The sequence below is a fragment of the Triturus cristatus genome, chromosome 6 (assembly GCF_964204655.1).
Source record: "Triturus cristatus chromosome 6, aTriCri1.1, whole genome shotgun sequence".
Classification (NCBI taxonomy): domain Eukaryota; kingdom Metazoa; phylum Chordata; class Amphibia; order Caudata; family Salamandridae; genus Triturus; species Triturus cristatus.
The window spans coordinates 64887516-64907204 of record NC_140589.1 but is presented as its reverse complement, the minus strand read 5'-3'; positions in this window follow the sequence as shown (position 1 = coordinate 64907204).

Here is a 19689-nt window from a genome sequence, read left to right as displayed (position 1 = left end):
TCCTTGCAACGGCTCTGTAAGTCATACATAAGACTTTAAACCTTATTCGGTATTCAACCGGTAGCCAGTGCAGTGTTCTCCTAGCCAGAGTGGCCGAGGAGCGTCTAGGGACATCCAGAACAAATCTGGCGGCGGCATTCTGGACTACCTGCAAGCGCTGCAGCAGGCCTCTATTCAGCCCTGCATACAGCGCATTACAGTAGTCCAGTCGTGAGCCGATAAGGGCGACTGCTACTTGCTTTCTGGACTGTAGGGAAAGATACTTCCTGATTCTTCGTAGGGTGTAAATTAAGCCCCAGCAGGTAGAGATGGTTCTGCTAACCTGTCCGCCCATATTAAGGACAGGATCTATCATCACCCCCAGATTTCTGGCAGATATCGTGGGGGAAGGGCATACTCCCAGCGAATCAGGCCACCAGCTGGCTGACCAAGTGTTCTGATTCCCTCCAAACACCATCACCTCAGTCTTCTCCCCATTCAGCTTAAGCGAATTTTGAACCATCCACTGACCAACTGCCTCCATACAAGATCTAAAATTGGAGGCAGTTGGTACGTCTAAATGGAAGAGAGAGACGAGGATCTGGGTATCATCTGCATAAGAGACTACCTCCATCCCGAAAGTTCTGATTAATCTGGCCAGTGGGGTCACATAGATGTTGAATAGGGTCGGACTAAGAGCCGACCCCTGCGGGACCCCACACAGCACCGATCGGGATGGAGATAAGAACTCTCCCAGCTTGACTCTTTGTTCCCTTCCATTTAGGAAGGAGGTCATCAGATCTAAGGCTGCGTCTTTCACCCCCACCTCCCTCAAACGGTGTATAAGTATTGAGGGGGAGAGGGTGTCGAAGGCCGCGGTTAGATCCAACAGGACCAGGAGGGTGGTCTGGCCCCCATCTACTCTGGTGCGGATTTTATCAAGCACAATTGTGAGGGCCGACTCAGTACTGTGTTCCCTCCTGAATCCGTGCTGGGAGAAGTCCAAGCAGCCCGAGCCTTCCACAAAGGCAGCGAGATGCTTGTTGAGATTCGGAACGCTTGCTCTGGTAACTGCCTCTAAGTTCGGTGCCGGGGTCACGACAATAATGCGTTTCCCTTGAGCCAGGGCTCACTCTCTCACTACAGCAGTAGTATTTTTTCAGTCGGTGCAAAACGCATTTCAGCATTGGTATACAAATGCAATTTATATGCTATTGGTACTGTGTCACCATCATTGAACGTGAAATATGTATACCCTGATGTACTCATGATTCCTCGTGTGCAGGTGGTTGGAAGCTATCATGTCAGCTTGAACGGAACATAAACGTTCTGTATGTTCCTAAGTCCAGTGTGTGCTTGAGAAGTCTGGACATATTAAGTCATAGAACGGTTTGACTCATTTTGCGTAATCTGGAATATATGTTCTGCCAACATTTAGGAACCCTAAGATGGATTGCAGTCTTTTTAGAGTCTTTGGAGGTTGGAGCAACGCACATTTTCCCAAAAAAAAAGGTTGCCAGGCTTTTGCCCTCATTTAACAACTCGTATCTCAAAAATAGGACACTGGGGTGGGCAATTTTTTTTTTTTTTTAAATTAAATCTATAGCCCATGTGAGCAAACCCCAGAATCATGTGGTCCACTCTGGTCAAGCGTTCCATAAGGTCATCGTCTGTCAAATATATGTCATTGACATAGGACAATGCCTGATCATCATATACCTTTGGGGTAAATGGCAGAATTGTTTCAGAGAACATAGCACAGTGAAGGCTGTCAAATATCTGCTTCCAGGTGCTATATTTTGGTAGAAAAACCCATTTGAGATATCTAGTGTTGTTTTGTATTTCTTCCGCACAATGTTATTCATTAGTGCGACACTGTGCGTTTTGTACTGCAAATGTGCGAGTAGCTGAGTTTAAATGTCTGTAATCTAATACTACAAGATATGAATGATCTGGTTTAATTACCGGAAACAAAAGATTATTCATTGAAGTGGTGCAAATTTCTATTACACCTTGGTATTCAAGTTGTTGTAGGATTTCCCTAACTTGTTGTTTAGCTTTGTTTTTTACTGGATATTGTCTTTGTGGTTGTGGGGTTGTCCTCACTGGAATGGCATGATAAGGTAAATCTTAATCTCACCTCATATGGTTGAGGTATAACGGAGGAACTAGTGCTAGAGCTCACACTCCTTGGCGTATGACTGTTTAACTAATCCAGGAATAAAACTGGTAAAATCACTGTTTCATCATTTGGGCAATCCATTATGAAATCAGGTGGCCAAACCTTTTCATCCAGAAGAATCATACCCTTGTGCGAGTCCCTCCCAAAACATGGCATTAATGAACCTGGGTATGGCCCCCTCCAACCATTGTTGGACTTCATATAAACAATGTGGAATGCTTACCCTGATATCTGGTGTTTCCAACGTGATACACTCACTCAGCGCTACTCCCACCAGACAATCCATCAGGTTCTGGCAAACTGTTGCGACTTTGCCACTCTGTCCATCATTGTTAATACCCATTCCCCGTTCAGAAGCAGAGTATTCAATATCCTTGGCATGCCTGGCCTTAACTCCAGCTACCTTTTTCTTTCTGAATTGAGGTTTAGATATTTTAAGCTTGTCTTCTTGCTAACTAATGTATTAAGACAAGCGTTGTGAGTCCTTCCTTGGTTTCACATGCTCCTCTTATCTGCACTCTGACCGCCCTCTTCTGAACGTGCATCAGTATCCTGATACCTGTCAGGCAGTTTGATATTATCATGGTTCCGCATGATATAATGTTTCTCAGTGCTTTCCTGTTTAGGAGACCCACGCCCTAATTTAGTTTTATCCCTGTTCTTCTTTTTGTCCCACTTCTTCTTTGTTGAAGGTTTCCTTTTTAGAATTTGTCTTTTATTGTGGTTTCCCAGTTCTGCCCTCCAAATTATCTCTACCAAGCGTAGCATAGGTTTCTTTGATAATTTTAGGTAATTTGCGCTCCTTGTGTGTGGTAGTCAAATCCCTTAGGCATTGTGTATGGCTAACGCTGCTGCTTCCCCTTTAATGTTGATCAACATTATGATTGATACTGCGACAAAGTTGCCCATCAGTCTCATCCCGAAGTCCAGGGCAGGTGCTGCCCCATACACATTCTGGACCTGTTTCAATGCATCAGGTAGAGCCGCCAATGTAGAGGTACCGTGTATTCTTGTATATACTGCAGCAAAGACCGTACTCCAAGTAGCACAGTTCTCTACAGGGGTAAGCATCCCGATCGGCAAGCAAATTGTCAATATTCTGTGTTTTTCCTGAGGGCCTGCATGGGGAATACTGCTTTAAGCCGATTTGCTTTTTTGCAATCCAAAAGAAATTTCTTCCCTCTTGGTGGGTACCTTTCCCATAACTGCATTCAGTGCTTGTGGACTAATGGCAGGTGTAACCAATTGTGATGGTGCAGCTTGAACAGCCCATGCAGGAGTAAGTGTTAATGTTCGCATCACAAACGGTGTAACGCATATGAACAAGGTTACTAGATTATTGTGTAATCCCGGCAGCTGGGCTGCGGTCAAATTATTGATACTGGGATGCGGTGTGTATCCGGCTAGGACAGGCCATGTCACACACTCATTGTTGGGGGGGCCAAGCCTCACGGTTACTATGGTGTGTGGGAGGGCACCTTTAAACCAATTGATATGTTCTTGGTAAGTGAGAGAAACTTTTTTTCCTCAAATGGAGTGTATTCAGCTGGTATTTCATCTTCTTCGTATGTGTAAAATACTCGTGTTACATCATCTGTAGCTGGGAATGTAACCCAAGAAAAAAAACACCTCCATTCTATATGCTTTGTGTGCCTCTACCATGAAGGTAATATCCCCACCATCTAGTGTGAGACTATTTTGTAGTAGTTTCTGAGTGACTGCATATTTGCAGTTCTCAGAGATGTTTTGTGCCATGTATGCAAGAAATGAATTACAGAGTTCGGCTAACACAGTGGGAATTAGATTCTTTTCAACCTTGAATTACCAACAGCCAATACATAAGGTATATCTACTCAGCCAAGGAGGATATTCCCTACCACCACAGACATCTCCAGTTTAAAGGTGTGTAGAGTTCTCCGAGAAGGCATGATTGAAATACTCAGTTGATCCATGCCAAACCAACGTTGGCGGCGCCATGCCGTGTATTTTCCATCAATCAGTAGAAACTGTGCATTTGTGGACGACATAGACTCTGGGATGATGCCAGACTGGTTCCGTACAATCCTGCAGGATACCTGGTCCCTTCGGCCAGCTAGTTCAAGGTGCCACCATAAGCCCCCCTAAACCTAGAGGGGGAGCGGACAGTTCTGTTGACCACTGAACAGGACGACCCTGTTCCCTCAGGAAGCTTGGTGACAGACCTAGAACCTTTCACTCATACACTCGTGAGCTTGTTTGCTCAGAGAAATATACAAGGAATACAGAAAGGGCCGTTTTCAATGTTTATTGAACCAAAGTGATTCTTGTATGGAGAAAATGTGCTGCAATGATCAATAGAAGCAGACGAAAGTTATAATAATTGTCAGGACCGTGAACAGAGCAAAAAGTTACACCATCGTGCAAGACAACGTATATATGCAAGTATATAGTATAATATATCTACTATGCAAAACCCTAACCTTCATGTCAGGGTGTGTGTATGTTCTGCCAAGAAACCCCTTACTGGATGATCTAACCCCATTACCTGATGGTTAAGAATATAGGACCCCAGCTTGGTCACGAACTGGGTACCACTCACGAAGATGTCAGTCAGTTGCTGGGTGAAAGCTTCAGCATGAAAAGACCTCTTGAAGTCAGCAGAAGTGCCTCCTCTGATTATACCTGTAAACAGATGTTTATATATTGGAAAAAGAATCCTTGTCTTTGACTGGGGTTGGGAACAAGCGGCCATTGTTTGTATTCTACAGATAGCTGTGAAACCATATGGCCGTAAATAACAAACATATTTGCTTAACATACGTGTAGGCCTTGTACACAATGCCAAAGCAATACGAAAGTGTTCTGCGAAGTTGATTCGTGTAAGCAAGGTCGATGATTCCAGGAAACTAACCCAAAGTGTCACAAATGCAAATGTGTGTCAAAAGTCAATGTGAAAATTGAAGGCAACTTTAGGAAATATCCATGTGCATGTAAAAATGGCACGATTTTTACTAGGCCTAACAGGGACACATGACAATGTCAGGTTAGCTCGGCATCAAAGATGTATCGCAAGACGCCAAATCAGATGCTCAAATTTCCTTTAAATTAACATGTGGGAATGGTTTCTTACGTAAATCAGGTTGTTTGGTCATGCCAATATCGGAGATAAGTCTTAGATTTGGCTCATGATGGCCATATTGAAATGTGAGCCATAAAAAGCTGAGTGTGTGAGGATATTTGGTGGCCTGGCATTGATAAAGCTATAGTGGAGATTGTAAGGGACTGTGGACCTTGTATTTTGAGCAATAAATCGCAGGTCACCATTCCAACTCCCATTGTACCTATAAATGCTCCATGGTTCCATGGACAAAGGTCACCTTGAATGTCACTGGGCCCATGAGTGTTTTGGGAGATGGTGGAAGGTATGCCATTGTATCAATAGACTTAATGGCCAGAAGTTGGGTTTGTGAACAGCATTAAGCAAGAAGTCAGTCATTCAATTAATGTAAAGAACGTTTTCAAAGGAAGGTTTTCCTAATAAAATTATAACAGATAATGGTACTCAGTTGGTCTCCTTTGACATGAAATGGTCAGCCGAACAGCTTGGATTGAGCTTTTTCACAAAGAGCATCAATGGCATCATCATCAAATACTTTGCTTCTTCTTCCAGGCACAAATGAAAGAACATCAAGATGCATAGTGGTCAAACAACCCTGAGATACAGGTGAGCTCTCTTCCACTTCACAATGCTACCTATTATATTCCATACAGGGTGCCATAGAGCAGTCAGGGGCTTCTAGGAAACAGCCATGTGGGTCAAGTTGCTTGCCTTTGATATCCTGGGGTCTGTCTGTCCAAGTACAAGTCAGCTGTTGGCTCTCAGCAGTAGTGGTCGCGAGCAGTTACTGCTTCTCAGTGTGGGCAGTGTAGCGGTACAGCAGGATGTCAAGCCTAGTGTTTATCTTTTTTTTTTTTTAAAGTACTTTATTACATAATAAAACTCAATACTACACATTAACACATAAAGCATGAAATACCTAGGCTAATGGCATAAGCTATTGCTTCCAGCTAGGCTTTCCCCCTTTCTCACTCTGCCCCCTTACGCTATCCCCTTTTTCATCCAGGGTTGCTCTGGTGTAAGTAGTAGTGAAGGAGCACCAATCCCCAAACCCCTCCATCTTAGTTAGCAATAGTACTCAGTCGCTCACCCTTGTTCTGCAAAGCATTGCATCATTCTCCTGCTCTTCAGTCTCAGTTCCTCCCTCGCTGGAGAGGAGGTTTGGTATGTATGCTCAAGCCAGGTGGTGTCTCTCTCCTAGTGAGTAAGTGTGGATCACACAGAAGTGTCCTGGAGGCAGCAGCAGTTTGCGGCCTAGGCGATGGCTGTTTTCTCGGCAGACAGCTTCGGCAGCAAGTGGGCCTTTCAGTCAAAGTCAGGGCACCTCCTTTTGGAAGGATGAGACTTGCAGTTAGTCATTCAGACCTCCTTGGAATGAGGTGTCCACACATTCCTCTTTCAGGTGCAGGGTTGGTAATTGTGTTGCTTTAAGTTGGTTTGAGGAAGCAATAGGTGGATCCGTGTGGATGCGTTTGGGGATATCACCATAGGCAAATACTAAGTTGCTTCAGTGCACTTCCAGGGGCTTTAAAGTAGCCGCCTTTACCTCCTGCAGTGTGGTACGTACAGGCACAGAATTGAGAAGTGCTGGAGCGGTCTGCAATCTTACTCCATTCTGAATATGTGTTTTTTCTTCTACAGCACAGACCACTTGGGGACAAGTGGGTAAGTGGTAAGTCGATGTCAGAGGGTCACATCAGCCAAATGAGCAAGTGCCGCAAGTTAGGGTCGGTCCCTTCTTCAGCAGCGAACACCACTCCTGCACACATAGGCAAGTGCCACGGCTTCAATGGCACGGCCCAAGGGCAGACCCGCTTGGGCACACTTTGGATGTGCTACAAATTTTATGCTTTAGCATAAGTGATAATTCCAAGTTGGAAACACGCCAGTCACGCTCTTCATGATTCTCTGGTGGATGGACTCTCAGCACTGACGTCTATTGCTCTTGTCTAAATCATTAGTCATATCTTCCTGCAGGGATGGCTCACTCCTTTCCCATTCTTCCAGGCAGGACCCCCCCAGGCATTCCAACACACAGAAAACAATTCCTCCCCCAGATTAGACTCCAAGTGAAGTTCTATCATCTCTGGGTAGAATTGCACTACTCAATATATACTCCCAGAATATTGTCACGTAAAAATAGTGAGGACAGAATATCGCAGGACGAAATATCAAAAGGTGAGTGCATATAGGGAAGTATGGATTCCTAACTCCACATCTACGTACCTTGAAGTTATATGTACTGTATAGGTATGGAAAATCTAGACTTACTTGTTGATATTTGCAGTTGAAACCAGTCTTAGGTTGCTTGTATTCCCGTTCAGGGAGGACCTGGCTTGGCAATTGCAATTAGGGCTGGACTGTTATCATTGGAGCAGAGTCAAGACTGATTTGCATACGACTGGGTCCAAACTGAGGTGGCATGGTGGGCGAAAAACAATGGATTGGGATGCAGCCCTGAGAGATTGCCAGTAGCTGAGATTAATTCAAACATTTCATCCATCACCTTGTTGTTGTTGCTGTTGATGCCCTAATTGCAGCACAGGACATATGCCCAGATATGGGTCCCGTGCTCATTGTGCTAATGGAATCAAGTTATGCCTTTCTGTAGAGCCCATAAAGGGCAAAAACAGTCCTAGGGTGCTTGTATTCCAGTTCAAGGAGGACCTGGCTCTGCAGTTCGGGCTGGACTGTTCCCACTGGAGAAGGGTGAAGAGTGATTTTCATATGGCTGGGTCGAAAATGAGCTGGCATGGCAGGGTAAAAACGATGGATTGAGATGATGTGGCCTGAGCGATTGCCGTTGGCTGAGATTAAGTTAACCATTTCATCCCTGACATCAGCCCTGTGTACCAACCACTGTGAGACCTGAGCAACATGGCTGATGCCCGGTGGAGCTGCCAGACAGCTATTGAGGAGATTGGCCCTGGTATTCCCCTCGACCGTCACCTACCAAGCCAGACATTGGGCACAGTTCTTCCTCGTCTCCCTACTATGGCTCCTTCCTCCCCTCCTTTCCTACAAATTCTCTCAACTTTGTTTTTTGTTTACTGTACTTTACTACGCTATTGTAACTGATGTAACTTGTAACGCAATGTTCCTCTGGTAAAGCGCTCTGATACCTCCGGGTCTAGCCAGCGCTATATAAAACTTTTTAGGTGTTCCTTGTAATGCAACAATCCTCTGGCAAAGAGCTCTGATACCTCCAGGTCTAGCCAGCGCTATATAAACTTCTCAAATTAATTTAACTCAAAAGTGGTTTTCCTGAACGCTGAGACCTGAGCAACATGGCTGATGCCCGGTGGAGCTGCTAGACAGCTATTGAGAAGATTTGCCTTGGTTTCCCCCTCGACCGTCACCTACCCAGCCGGACATTGGGCACGGTTCCTCCTCGTCTCTCCGCTATGACACCTTCCTCCCCTCCCTCCTATGAATTCTCTCAACATTGTTTCTGTGTACTGTACCTTACTATGCTCTTATAACTGATGTAACTTTTAACGCAACAATCCTAAATGTAAAGCGCTCTGATACCCTCTTGGGTCAAGTTCGCACTATATAAAACTTTATAAATAAAATAAATCCTTCACCTTGTTGTAGAGGTGTATGTGTGTATATATATATATATATATATATAAATTCACTGAAAAAACCATAGGTTTCACACATGTTATAGTTAGCGGAAATTTTACTGATAAAAAACCAATGAAATTCCCCCGTTATAGTTAGTGCAGGCAACTATAACTCACGCGACCGCAATCTTCTGCTGATGCTAATACTGTATTTAGACACTTATTTGCCCATGTCTTCTTCCATACATTTTTAGCTATACATATATTACAAATATTTTTTTTTCATAAAGACACATATGTCATCAGCAGAAGATTGCGGTCGCGTGAGTTATAGTTGCCTGCACTAACTATAACGGGAGAATTTCATTGGTTTTTTATCAGTAAAATTTCCGCTAACTATAACATGTGTGAAACCTATGGTTTTTTCAGTGAATTTGCAAGGTTTTTTAAATGCTAATTCCTAACTATAACGTGTGTGAAACCTATGGTTTTTTCAGTGAATTTGTACGGTTTTTTAAATGCTAAGTTACTTTACGCCATTCGTGGCGTGCGCGCCCACTTTACGCAGTTAGTGCCGTGCACGCACGGTGGGCACGCGGTGCGCTACGCGCACCGCGTGCCCACGTTACGCTAGATGGGCCATGTACGCACAATGCGCTTCGCGCACCGTGCGCACATGGAGGACATATGATGCACTTCGTTTTGAAAGGCAATATTTTAATTTTTCGTATATTTTATAAGCCATGCACAAATGGTGCCCTTCGGGCACCATTTGCACACGGGGTGGAGAGAGTGTGGATAATTTTTTTTTTTATTATTTTTTTTAAAAAATATTTTAGTTTATCTCATCATTAAAAAGCCATGCACAATTGGTGCCCTGCGGGCACCAATTGCACACGGGGTGGAGAGAGTTTGGATAATTTTTTTTTTTTTTAATTTTTTACCGTACGCGTACGGTAAGCGTAATCGGCGAAATTACCAAAAAAATAAAAATTCAGTTTTTGGCCTTGGGGGATCTTTGGGGACTCCCTCAACATGGCTATGTGTGTGGGAGCTGTCTAAACAGCCCCTTTACATGTTTTTGGGCTTTATATTTTAGAAATCACTCTCAGTGCGAGAGAGAAAATGGCGGCCGCCGCTTCCTGGTTTCGGCCGATTCGAATGTTTACTAAGATCTAAGAGCCAATCAGAATCGCGCTCGCGCACGCCACCGTACGCGTACGGTAAGCGTACCGTAAGCGCACCGTAAGCTGGCTCAGATATATATATTGATTTAAAGGCTATTTTCTCAGAATCTACTGAACAGATTTACACCAAACCTACAAAAGGCACTTCCTTGACCTGAGGACTACCTCTCTGCCAAATTTCTAGTAATTCTGTTCAGCCGTTCAGGCTGTAGCCCTGTCTAAAGGTCCTATGGAAAAATGCATGGGAAAAACGCGTTTTGGGACCCCCCTTTTATCTCAGCCCCCGCTTGACGAATCCCCCCGAGACTTTCAGGGTAGGAGCGTAGCGTAGCGCCCCACCTATTTTGAAAAATTCGCGAAGCTTCGTCGACCGGCGCCAAAGTTATTCAAAATAGAATGTTGCGGATTTCCTATGGAAACGTGGTCCTAACTATAACTACCTACTGGCGACCGCCAGTAGGTAATATATATATATATATATATATTCACTGAAAAAACCATAGTTTTCAGGCACGTTATAGTTAGGAATTAGCATTTAAAAAAAACTTAGAAATTCACTGAAAAAACCATAGGTTTCAGGGGCGTTATAGTTAGCTGGGCTTTTCACTCGTACAAAACCATTGAAATTCCCCAGTTATAGTTAGTTCAGCTAACTATAACTCGCGCGCCCGCAATGCACTGCTGATGACGTCACATATTACATCACTCATGACATGGTCAGTGACATCAATCATGACATCACTGATGACATCTCAAATGACATCACTGATGACATCATCCAGTGAATGTGTGTTTTTCTGAAAATTACATATGTTTTATATATGTATATCTCAAGGTCGATGGAAGAATAACTGGGTATATAAGTGTCTAAATGGATGATTTGTTTTTGAAAAATTGATTGTAGAACTGACTGATTAAGTGTATCTTAGTGAATACATGGCTTAGTGAGTAATGTTTAAATGTGTAAATATCTGTATCAGTCTCTCACTTTGTGTATAAGTGGCTGCATGGGTTGGTGAGTAGCTACATGAGTGACTATTAAGGTTATTAGTTGGTTTTTTGAGTATCAGTATGAGTGTCTGAGTGTCTGTATGGTTCGGTGGGGGTATTATGTAGTGCATAGCTGCATGAATGAGTGACTCACTGTTTGCATGTGTTGAAGACAGCATGTGTGCAGGACTGTATGGGTGGATGAGTGTGTGCATGGGTGTGTTAGTGAGTGATAGACTGTCTCAGTAGTGTCTTTATGAGTAACTACATATGTTTTAAACTAGTATATGTGACTATTGGTGTATATAAGTGAGTATATGTGAGAGTGAGAGATTGAAAGAGTTCCTGTATGAATAAGTATGTGTTTCTATAAGTGATTGTTTAAAAAACTAAGTATGTGTAAGTTTCTGTAGAAGTAAGTGTGGTTGTGTGTGTATAACTGTATATGCAAGTAAATGGATGTTTGATTCTTTATTAGCATGAGTGACTATGTGTGTGAGTAACTCTATGGATGAGTGGCGTTGTGTAACAGGATGTATAGGTGGGTGAGTACATTTGATGAGTGAGTACATGTATGAGTGACTGTATAGGACTGTTGGTGAATGAGTGGATGTGTATGTGGATCTTAGAATTACTGAAAAGGTTGTTGTAACTGGTATTGGTATGTCCATTGTTTTGAACATTGTAGTTTCTATTTCTGAATGTGTGTATCAAAGGTTATATTAGGGGAAGAGGAGGTCTGCCACTCTATCACAAGGATGATGTCATTAGTGATGTCATGAGTGATGTCATGAGTGATGTCACTGACCATGTCATGAGTGATGTAATATGTGACGTCATCAGCAGTGCATTGCGGGCGCGCGAGTTATAGTTAGCTGAACTAACTATAACGGGGGAATTTCAATGGTTTTGTACGAGTGAAAAGTCCAGCTAACTATAACGCCCCTGAAACCTATGTTTTTTTCGGTGAATTTCTAAGGTTTTTTAAATGCTAATTCCTAACTATAACGCGCCTGAAACCTATGGTTTTTTCAGTGAATTTCAAAGGTTTTTTAAATGCTAATTTCTAACTATGCCTACAGAGATAGGACATGTGAAGAAAGAAGAAAAAACGCACAGAAAGAAAAAAAAGAAATGCAGAAAGAAGCAACAGAAGTCCTCAAAGACAAAGAAAAGTGCAGGAAGAAGGATAACGTGCAGAAAGAACAAACAGAAGAGCAGAAAGAAGCCTTGTTGCAAAATCATCCTGTACCCTCAACTTTTTCAGACGGATACTGGTGGTAACTGAGTCTGACTAACCAGTCCTAGAGCCTGTGCTATGTTAAAAGACACTCAGAATACAGTGAAAACACCTACATACACTAGGGAACACTATGCGTTGGGGTCCCCCTGTGATCAGCATGACCTCCTCTGTAAGCCCCTAGTATATAATAGGGCAGGGGATAAAAACTACCTCTTAAAACGCGCCATAGGGCGTGTTTGGACACGTCACCACAGGCCCCGTCCCCTCACTTCCCCACTGTGTAAACACGCCCTGTGGCCGTTTTAAGTTTGGAGATTAAGTCCCCTTGAATCCTGAGGGTCCCTAGGGTCCAACTAGACCACTAGGTACCTCCAGTAAGCGCCACAGAGCTGCGTTGCAGAGAGATGTAAAAAGGGGCACGGCCTAGACCACCTCTCTGCAATGCAGCGGAGTGGTGCTTACTGGAAGCACCTGGTGGGCTAGTTGTCCCCCAGGGTCCCTCAGGATTGAAGGGGAATTATTTCCCCAACTTAGCGCTCTAGTTGTTCTTTAGAACACTCTGGGAAGCTGCAGTAGAACACAAAGGAATCAACTGACAGTCTCTGCCCTTGTTGGATCTACATGTTTTACTGAGAATGTCAGACTTCAATCTCACATGACTGAGAAAGATAATGTGAATTTACAGAAAATATGCTCTCAGTTAGCTTATAGATCACCTTCCAAACCTCTGTGGGAAAAGCATGAGAAAATAGTTTTCTCTCAAACATGATTCATGATATCACAGCAGAAGGCTTTTTCACATGGTAAAATCACCTTAGAACACACCACAATTCCTAAAATGAGTATGGTACCATCAACAAATGATTTATAATGTAACTAAAGTCTTAAAACCTTCTATTAACTGCAATGCCTTTTAATGAGGTGCTATCATGTATATTGGTCCCAAGATGGCTGCCAACACTTCTTGGATGAAGTGCTGACAGCCAATCAGATCTCACGATGAGATGTGTGGTTAGGCTCCGCCCAGATATATATGTGATTTTACTGTTGATTTTCTCAGGAACTACTGAACAGATTGACACCATATCTGCAAAAGGCACATGCCTGACCTGAGGACTACCTCTTTGCCAAATTTCAAGTAATTCTGTTCAGCTGTTCGGGCTGCACCTTCGACTAAAGGTCCTATGGGAAAATGCATGGGGAAAACGCGTTTTGGGACCCCCTTTTTTCTCAGCCCCCGCTTGATGAATCACCCCGAGACTTTCAGGGTAGGAGCTGAGCGGAGCGCCCCATTAGTTTTGAAAATGTCACGAAGATAAGTCAAGCGGCACCAAAGTTATTCAAAATAGAATTTTCAGATTTCCTATGGGAACTCGGTCCTAACTATAACTATCTACTGGCGACCGCCAGTAGATAATTAATATATATATATATATATATATATATATTCACTAAAGAAAAATCATAGGTTTCAGGCACGTTAAAGTTAGAAATTAGCATTTAAAAAACCTTAGAAATTCACTGAAAAAACCATAGGTTTCAGGGACGTTATAGTTAGTTGGACATTTCACTCGAACAAAACCATAGAAATTCAGCCGTTATAGTTAGTTCAGCTAACTATAACTCGCGCCCCCGCAATGCACTGCTGATGACGTCACATATTACATCATTCATGACATGGTCAGTGACATCATTGATGACATTTCAAATGACATCACTGATGCCATCATCCAGTGACTGTGTGTTTCTGTAAAGTTTAAATATGTTTTATATATATGCCAAGGTGTATTGAAGAATGAGTGGGTGTATAAGTGTCTGGATGGAGGATTTAGTATGTGTGTGACTGACTGTATAAGTGAGTGATTAAATGTGGCTTACTGAATGCATGGGTTAGTGACTAAACTGTGTGAATGTCTGTATCATTCTGTCTGTTGTGTAAGCTGCTGCATGGGTTGGTCAGTAGTTACATGAGTGTCTATTTGGGTTATTGATTGGTTGACTGAGTATTTGTCTGGGAGACTGTGTGTGTGTGTGTGTGTGTGCGTGTGTGTGTGTGGGTGGTGTGTGACTATGTGAATAGATGTGTGAGTGGTTGATTCACTGGGTGTATGGGTTCAAGAGTGCATGTGGAAACAGCTGTATGGGTGGGTGAGTGTGTGTATGGGTGTGTTGATGAGTGAATGGCTGTCTCAGTGGTACATGTCCAAGTAACTACATATGTAAAAGGCAGTGTATGTGTGAGTTAGAGTATAGAAATGTCTATACGTGAGAGTCAGTGATTGTGAGAGTGGCTGTATGGATGAGTGTGTACTTGTGTCAGTGATTGTATAAGAGAGTAAGTATGCGTTAGTATCTGTATGAATAAGTGAAGTGGTGTGTGTATAACTGTATAGGTGAGTAAATGGAAGTGTAATTGATTCTTTGCATGACTGTCTAGGTGTGTGAGTAACTCCATGGATGAGTAGCGGTGTGTGAGAGTCTGTATAGGTGTATGAGTGCATATGATAGTGTTGTATTGATGAGTGACTGCATGTATGAGTAAAAGTAAAAAAAAAAAGTAACAGTATGAATCAGTGAGTGCATATGCAGTAAAAGGTATTGGTGTGTAAATGGTTTTGAAAATGGTAGTCTGTGTTTTACAGTGGGTGGATCAAAGGTTATATTAGAGTGTGAGGAGGTGCATCAGATTTTCACGTGGATGATCTCATCAGTGCTGTCATTTGAGATATCATGAATGATGTAATATGTGACGTCATCAGCAGTGCATTGCGGGGGCGCGAGTTATAGTTAACTGAACTAACTATAACGGCCACATTTCTATGGTTTTGTAGGAGTGAAATGTCCACCTAACTATAACTTCCCTGAAACCTATGTTTTTTTCCAGTGAATTTCTAAGGTTTTTTAAATGCTAATTTTTAACTAGAACGTCCCTGAAACCTATGTTTTTTTCTGTGACTTTCAAAGGTTTTTTAAATGCTAATTTCTAACTATAACATACCAGTCGTGTTTCCAGAGTGGTTGAGAAAGGTGAGCGTGGCCTCCGAAACACCTCTTAGCAATCCCACTGTGTGGGATTTACTGGAGCTAACAGGAGGAGTAGTTAGCCCCCAACATCATCCTTGGGGGCCAACTACCCCTTTTATTACCACCAGTAAGTCCCACACAGCAGGATTGCTAACTTCTTATATCAGGCCCCGTCCCCTCCCTGCACCACAGTGCAAACGCACCCCCTAGTACGTTGTAAGTTGGGGGATTAGGTCCCCTTGAATCCTGAGGGTCCCTGGAGGCCAACTAGCCCACCAGCTACCTCCAGTAAGCGCCACAGCGCTGCTTTGCAGAGAGGTGGTCAGAGGCGACACCCCTGTTTACACCTTTCTGCAACGCAACTCTGTGGCGCTTACTGGAGGTACCTGGTGGGCTAGTTGGCCCCCAGGTACCTCAGGATTGAAGAGGAATTAATCCCCTCAACTTAAAACGCGCCACGGGGCGCGTTTGCACAGTGGTGAAGGGAGGGGTTGGGGCCTGATGTGACAAGTGTGCAAACGCGCCCTGTGGCGCGGTTTAAGTTGGGGGATTAAGTCCCCTTGAATCCTGAGGGTCCCTGGGGGCCAACTAGCTCACCAGGTACCTCCAGTAAGCGCCACAGAGCTGTGTTCCAGAGAGGTGTAAAAAGGGGCGTGGCCTCGGACCACCTCTCTGCAACGCAGCCCTGTGGCACTTACTGGAGGGCTAGATAACCCCCGGGGACTCTCAGGATTCAAGGGGAACTAATGCCCCACCTTAAAATGCGCCACAGGGCACGTTTCCACAGTGGTGCAGGGAAGGGGCGGGGCCTCTGGCGATTTGCCGGTTTCTTTTCTTCGCTTTTTTGGGAGGAGGGCTGCGTGACCCCCTTCCCTGGCCCACTTTTGCCCCAGGGACTCCATCCCCCTTGGGCCTGGCAGCCTTGTTTTTTTTTTTATTATGCGGAGGGGGACCACGTAGCCCCCCTCCTCAGGCCAATTATGGCCCCAGGGACCCCAAGTGCTTCGGTACTCCTGCAGGAATTTCTGCAGGTGCTGTTCGGGGTCGGCTTGCTCTGCGGCGGCAATGCGAAGGACCTTGTTGATTGTTCTCATAAAGCGTTAGATTTCGCAGTTTGCTTGGGGTCATTGCGGGGTGATGTGCCTGTGCCGGACGCCGTGGCGTTGGAGGAATTCCTGGAATTTATGCCCCTTGAATGGGGGTCCATTGTCACTCCGGAGCTCTTCTTGGCACCCAAACATGGCGAAGATCTTCTCCAGCACAGGGCCGACATGGGAGAAGGCCGCCGAGTTGACCACCTCTACGACAGGGTACTTTGAGTAGCTATCAATCAGAGCAAGGGTAGCTCTGCCATCCGGGAAGCTCCAGAGTCCACACTCAGCTTCTCCCAGGGATGCCTTACATGTTCTTCGGTGCAAATGGGCAAGGGCCTCTCGGGGCCACTCGTCAGCTGACAAGACGGGCACTTCCGGATGGTCTCTTCAACTCGGACATCCATTCCTGGGAACCAGACCTTCTCCCGCATACGGGCTTTCATCTTTTCCACCCCTCGATGCTCCCCATGGGCAAGTTGCATCGCTCGTGCTTGGAGAGATGCTGAGATGACGATCCTCAATCGTCTCAGCAGCATTCCTCCCTGGGTGACGCTCAGTTTGTTCCTGACTCGCCACATGTGTATCAGGCTTTCCTTCTCTGGACCAGTCCATTTGTTGGCCGATTGCAGAAACCGATGCCAGTGCCCCCCTTGGACGATCGCTCGTACTTTTGCAATGACTGGGTCGGCATCTGCTGCTGCCGTGACCTCTTCAAGTGCCAGTGCTCGGGGACATGTGAGCGTCGAGATCATGTTCAGGTGGGCCTCAGCGGGGTCAGTTTCAGCTCCTTCTCTCGTGGCTTCCTCTGCGGCAGGGTGCCTTGAGAGGAAATCAGCAGGGTTCTTGGCACCCGGCCGATATGCAATGTCCATCTCATATTGTTGGAGCCCAATAGCCCACCGTTCAATTTATGGTGGCGGATGGGGCGCCGAGCCTTTGAATAATGGCACTAGTGGTTGGTGGTCCCTGACGATTTTGAACGGGTATCCGCATATTTATAAATAGAAGTGCTGACACGCCCATCGGATGGCGCGGGCCTCCCTCTCAATTAAGGCTTATCACTTTTCAGTTGGGGAGAGCACTTTACTGGCATAGGCTAGGGCTGCCCACCGTCCGGGTTCTTGCTCCTGCGTGAGGACGGCTCCAAGGCCTACGGGGCTGGCATCCACCAATATCTCAGTTCGCTCAGTGGGGCTGAAATAAACGAGTGTGGTATGGTTGGGAGGGCATTTTTGCCACCGTGGAATGCTGCTTCTTCCGCTGGTCCCCACTGCCATTCACTGTCTGCTCGTGTGAGGTTCCGGAGGGGTTCTGCGATGGTGGCCAGGTCTGGGATGAAGCGACCAGAGTATGTGGCCATCTCCAGGAAGCTGTGGATTTCTGCCACTGTCAGTGTTGCGGGCACGTCCTTGATGGCCTGCGGCTTCCGGGGATCGACCTGGATCCCTTCTTGCGTGAATGTGTAGCCAAAGAATTCTATTCGCTGCTGGAATAGTAGGCACTTCTCCCAGTGTAGGGTGACTCCGTGATCCTGAAGCCGCTGCAGGGTAGATCTCAAGTGTCTGTAGTGTTCTTCCGCTGTTTGCGAGTGGTTGAGGATATCGTCACTCACAATTAATACGCCAGGCAGCCCGACCAGGTTCTATTTGATGGTATTCTGGAAAATTTCAGCTGCAGATGATATGCTGAAATGTAGGCGTTTGTACCTCCGGAGTCCAAGATGGGTGCTGAACGTAGTGATATAGCGACTTTGTTTGGCAAGCACCAGCTGGTGGTAGCCAGCGTTCAGGTCTAGTTTAAAAAACCACCTCGCCCCATTCAGATCGGCTACAATATCATCCATGGTCGGTGTGATGTGGCGTTCGCGCTGAATGGCCTTGTTGGGAAGGTGCATGTTGATACAGAGTCTTATCTTCCCCCGGCTGGCGGGGCTTTTCAGTGATCACCATGGGTGATACCCAAGGCGTGGGCCCCGAGACCTTTTCTATAACCCCTTGATCTTCCAGCTTCTGCAGCTCTTCTTCCACCAGCGGCCGGAGGTGGAAGGGAATTCTCATGTGTTTCAGCGCAGTTGGCTTGAGGGTTACGTCTATATGTAGTTTGACTGGGGCTATCTTGATTCGCCCTAGCCCCTTGAACAGGTTCTCAAACTGGTCAACCAGTTATTTGGTCTACTCCACTTTCACGCTTCTGGCAAACTTTAGGAGTCCTAGATCCTCAACTGCGTGGCTGTTATCCTGGTTGATGACATGGATGTCAATTGTAATTTCGATATCTTCTGACCATACCGGTACAGTCATTTTGTCTCCGAGGGTCAGCGGTGAGTCACTTCCATAAGCAAAGATTTTCGTTTTGGTTGGTCGGAGTTCTGGTCAGGGCTTGAGCTTGTTGTATTGTTGGATCCCCATGACAGTGACTGATGCACCCGTGCAGATCACTGCATTGACGTCCTACCCGGCTATCCGTATCGTGCCTCGGACTGGGGCCGCCTGCTTCGTTTCACTGCTTGGGTGAATGAGACCAGGTACGTTTCACCTTCTTCATCCGAGGAGGTGTCGTCCGCCTGGTGGATGGTTTTCCGTCTTACTCTGTCCTGGCATGGATGACAGTGATCTGCTCGACAGCTGATGATCCAGTTTCCGCATTGGCTTGGGCCGTCTCCCTTTTTTTGCTGCGTCTTCTTTCTGCAGACCGACACAAAATGGTTTGAGATGCCACAGTTGGTGCACGTCTTCCTCTGGGTTGGGCACTGTTGAGGTGGGTGTTATTCATACCTGCAGTATCCACATTGGCGCCTTGGGGTCGGCGGTCTCTTGGTCTGGTAGGTTTGTCGTGCCCTCTGACGGCGTCAGCTCGCTCAGCCCTGACGGTCGAGACTTTTCTGGGTTGCGCATCAGTGCCAGGTCCATTTCTTCCGCACGTGCCGCCGAGAGGTCATGGGAGTGTGCTAACACAAATATGTCATTCATCGGAATGTTCAGCTGCCTTAGGATGAGGCCTCGCAGGACCTTGCTGCAGATCCCTAGGATCAGTTGTGCTCTGCTCTCCTCTGCTGCTCTGTCTACCACGAGATAACTGCCTGCGAGTTCCCTCAGTCGTGCGTGGAAGGAATCTACTGACTCACCCTCTCTTTGCTTCGCTTGCCTTAACTTGAAGTGCTCAAAGTCTGGGTTCATTCGAGGGTCAAAATGCGCATTTATTGCGGTCACTGCTGCTGCATAATCGTCAGGGAGTCCAGTGTTGGGAAGATGTTTGAAAAGCAGGCATATTTCCACCCTGCATAGTGGAGAAGCAGAGAGCGCTTGACGGCCTAGCTCGTCTCTC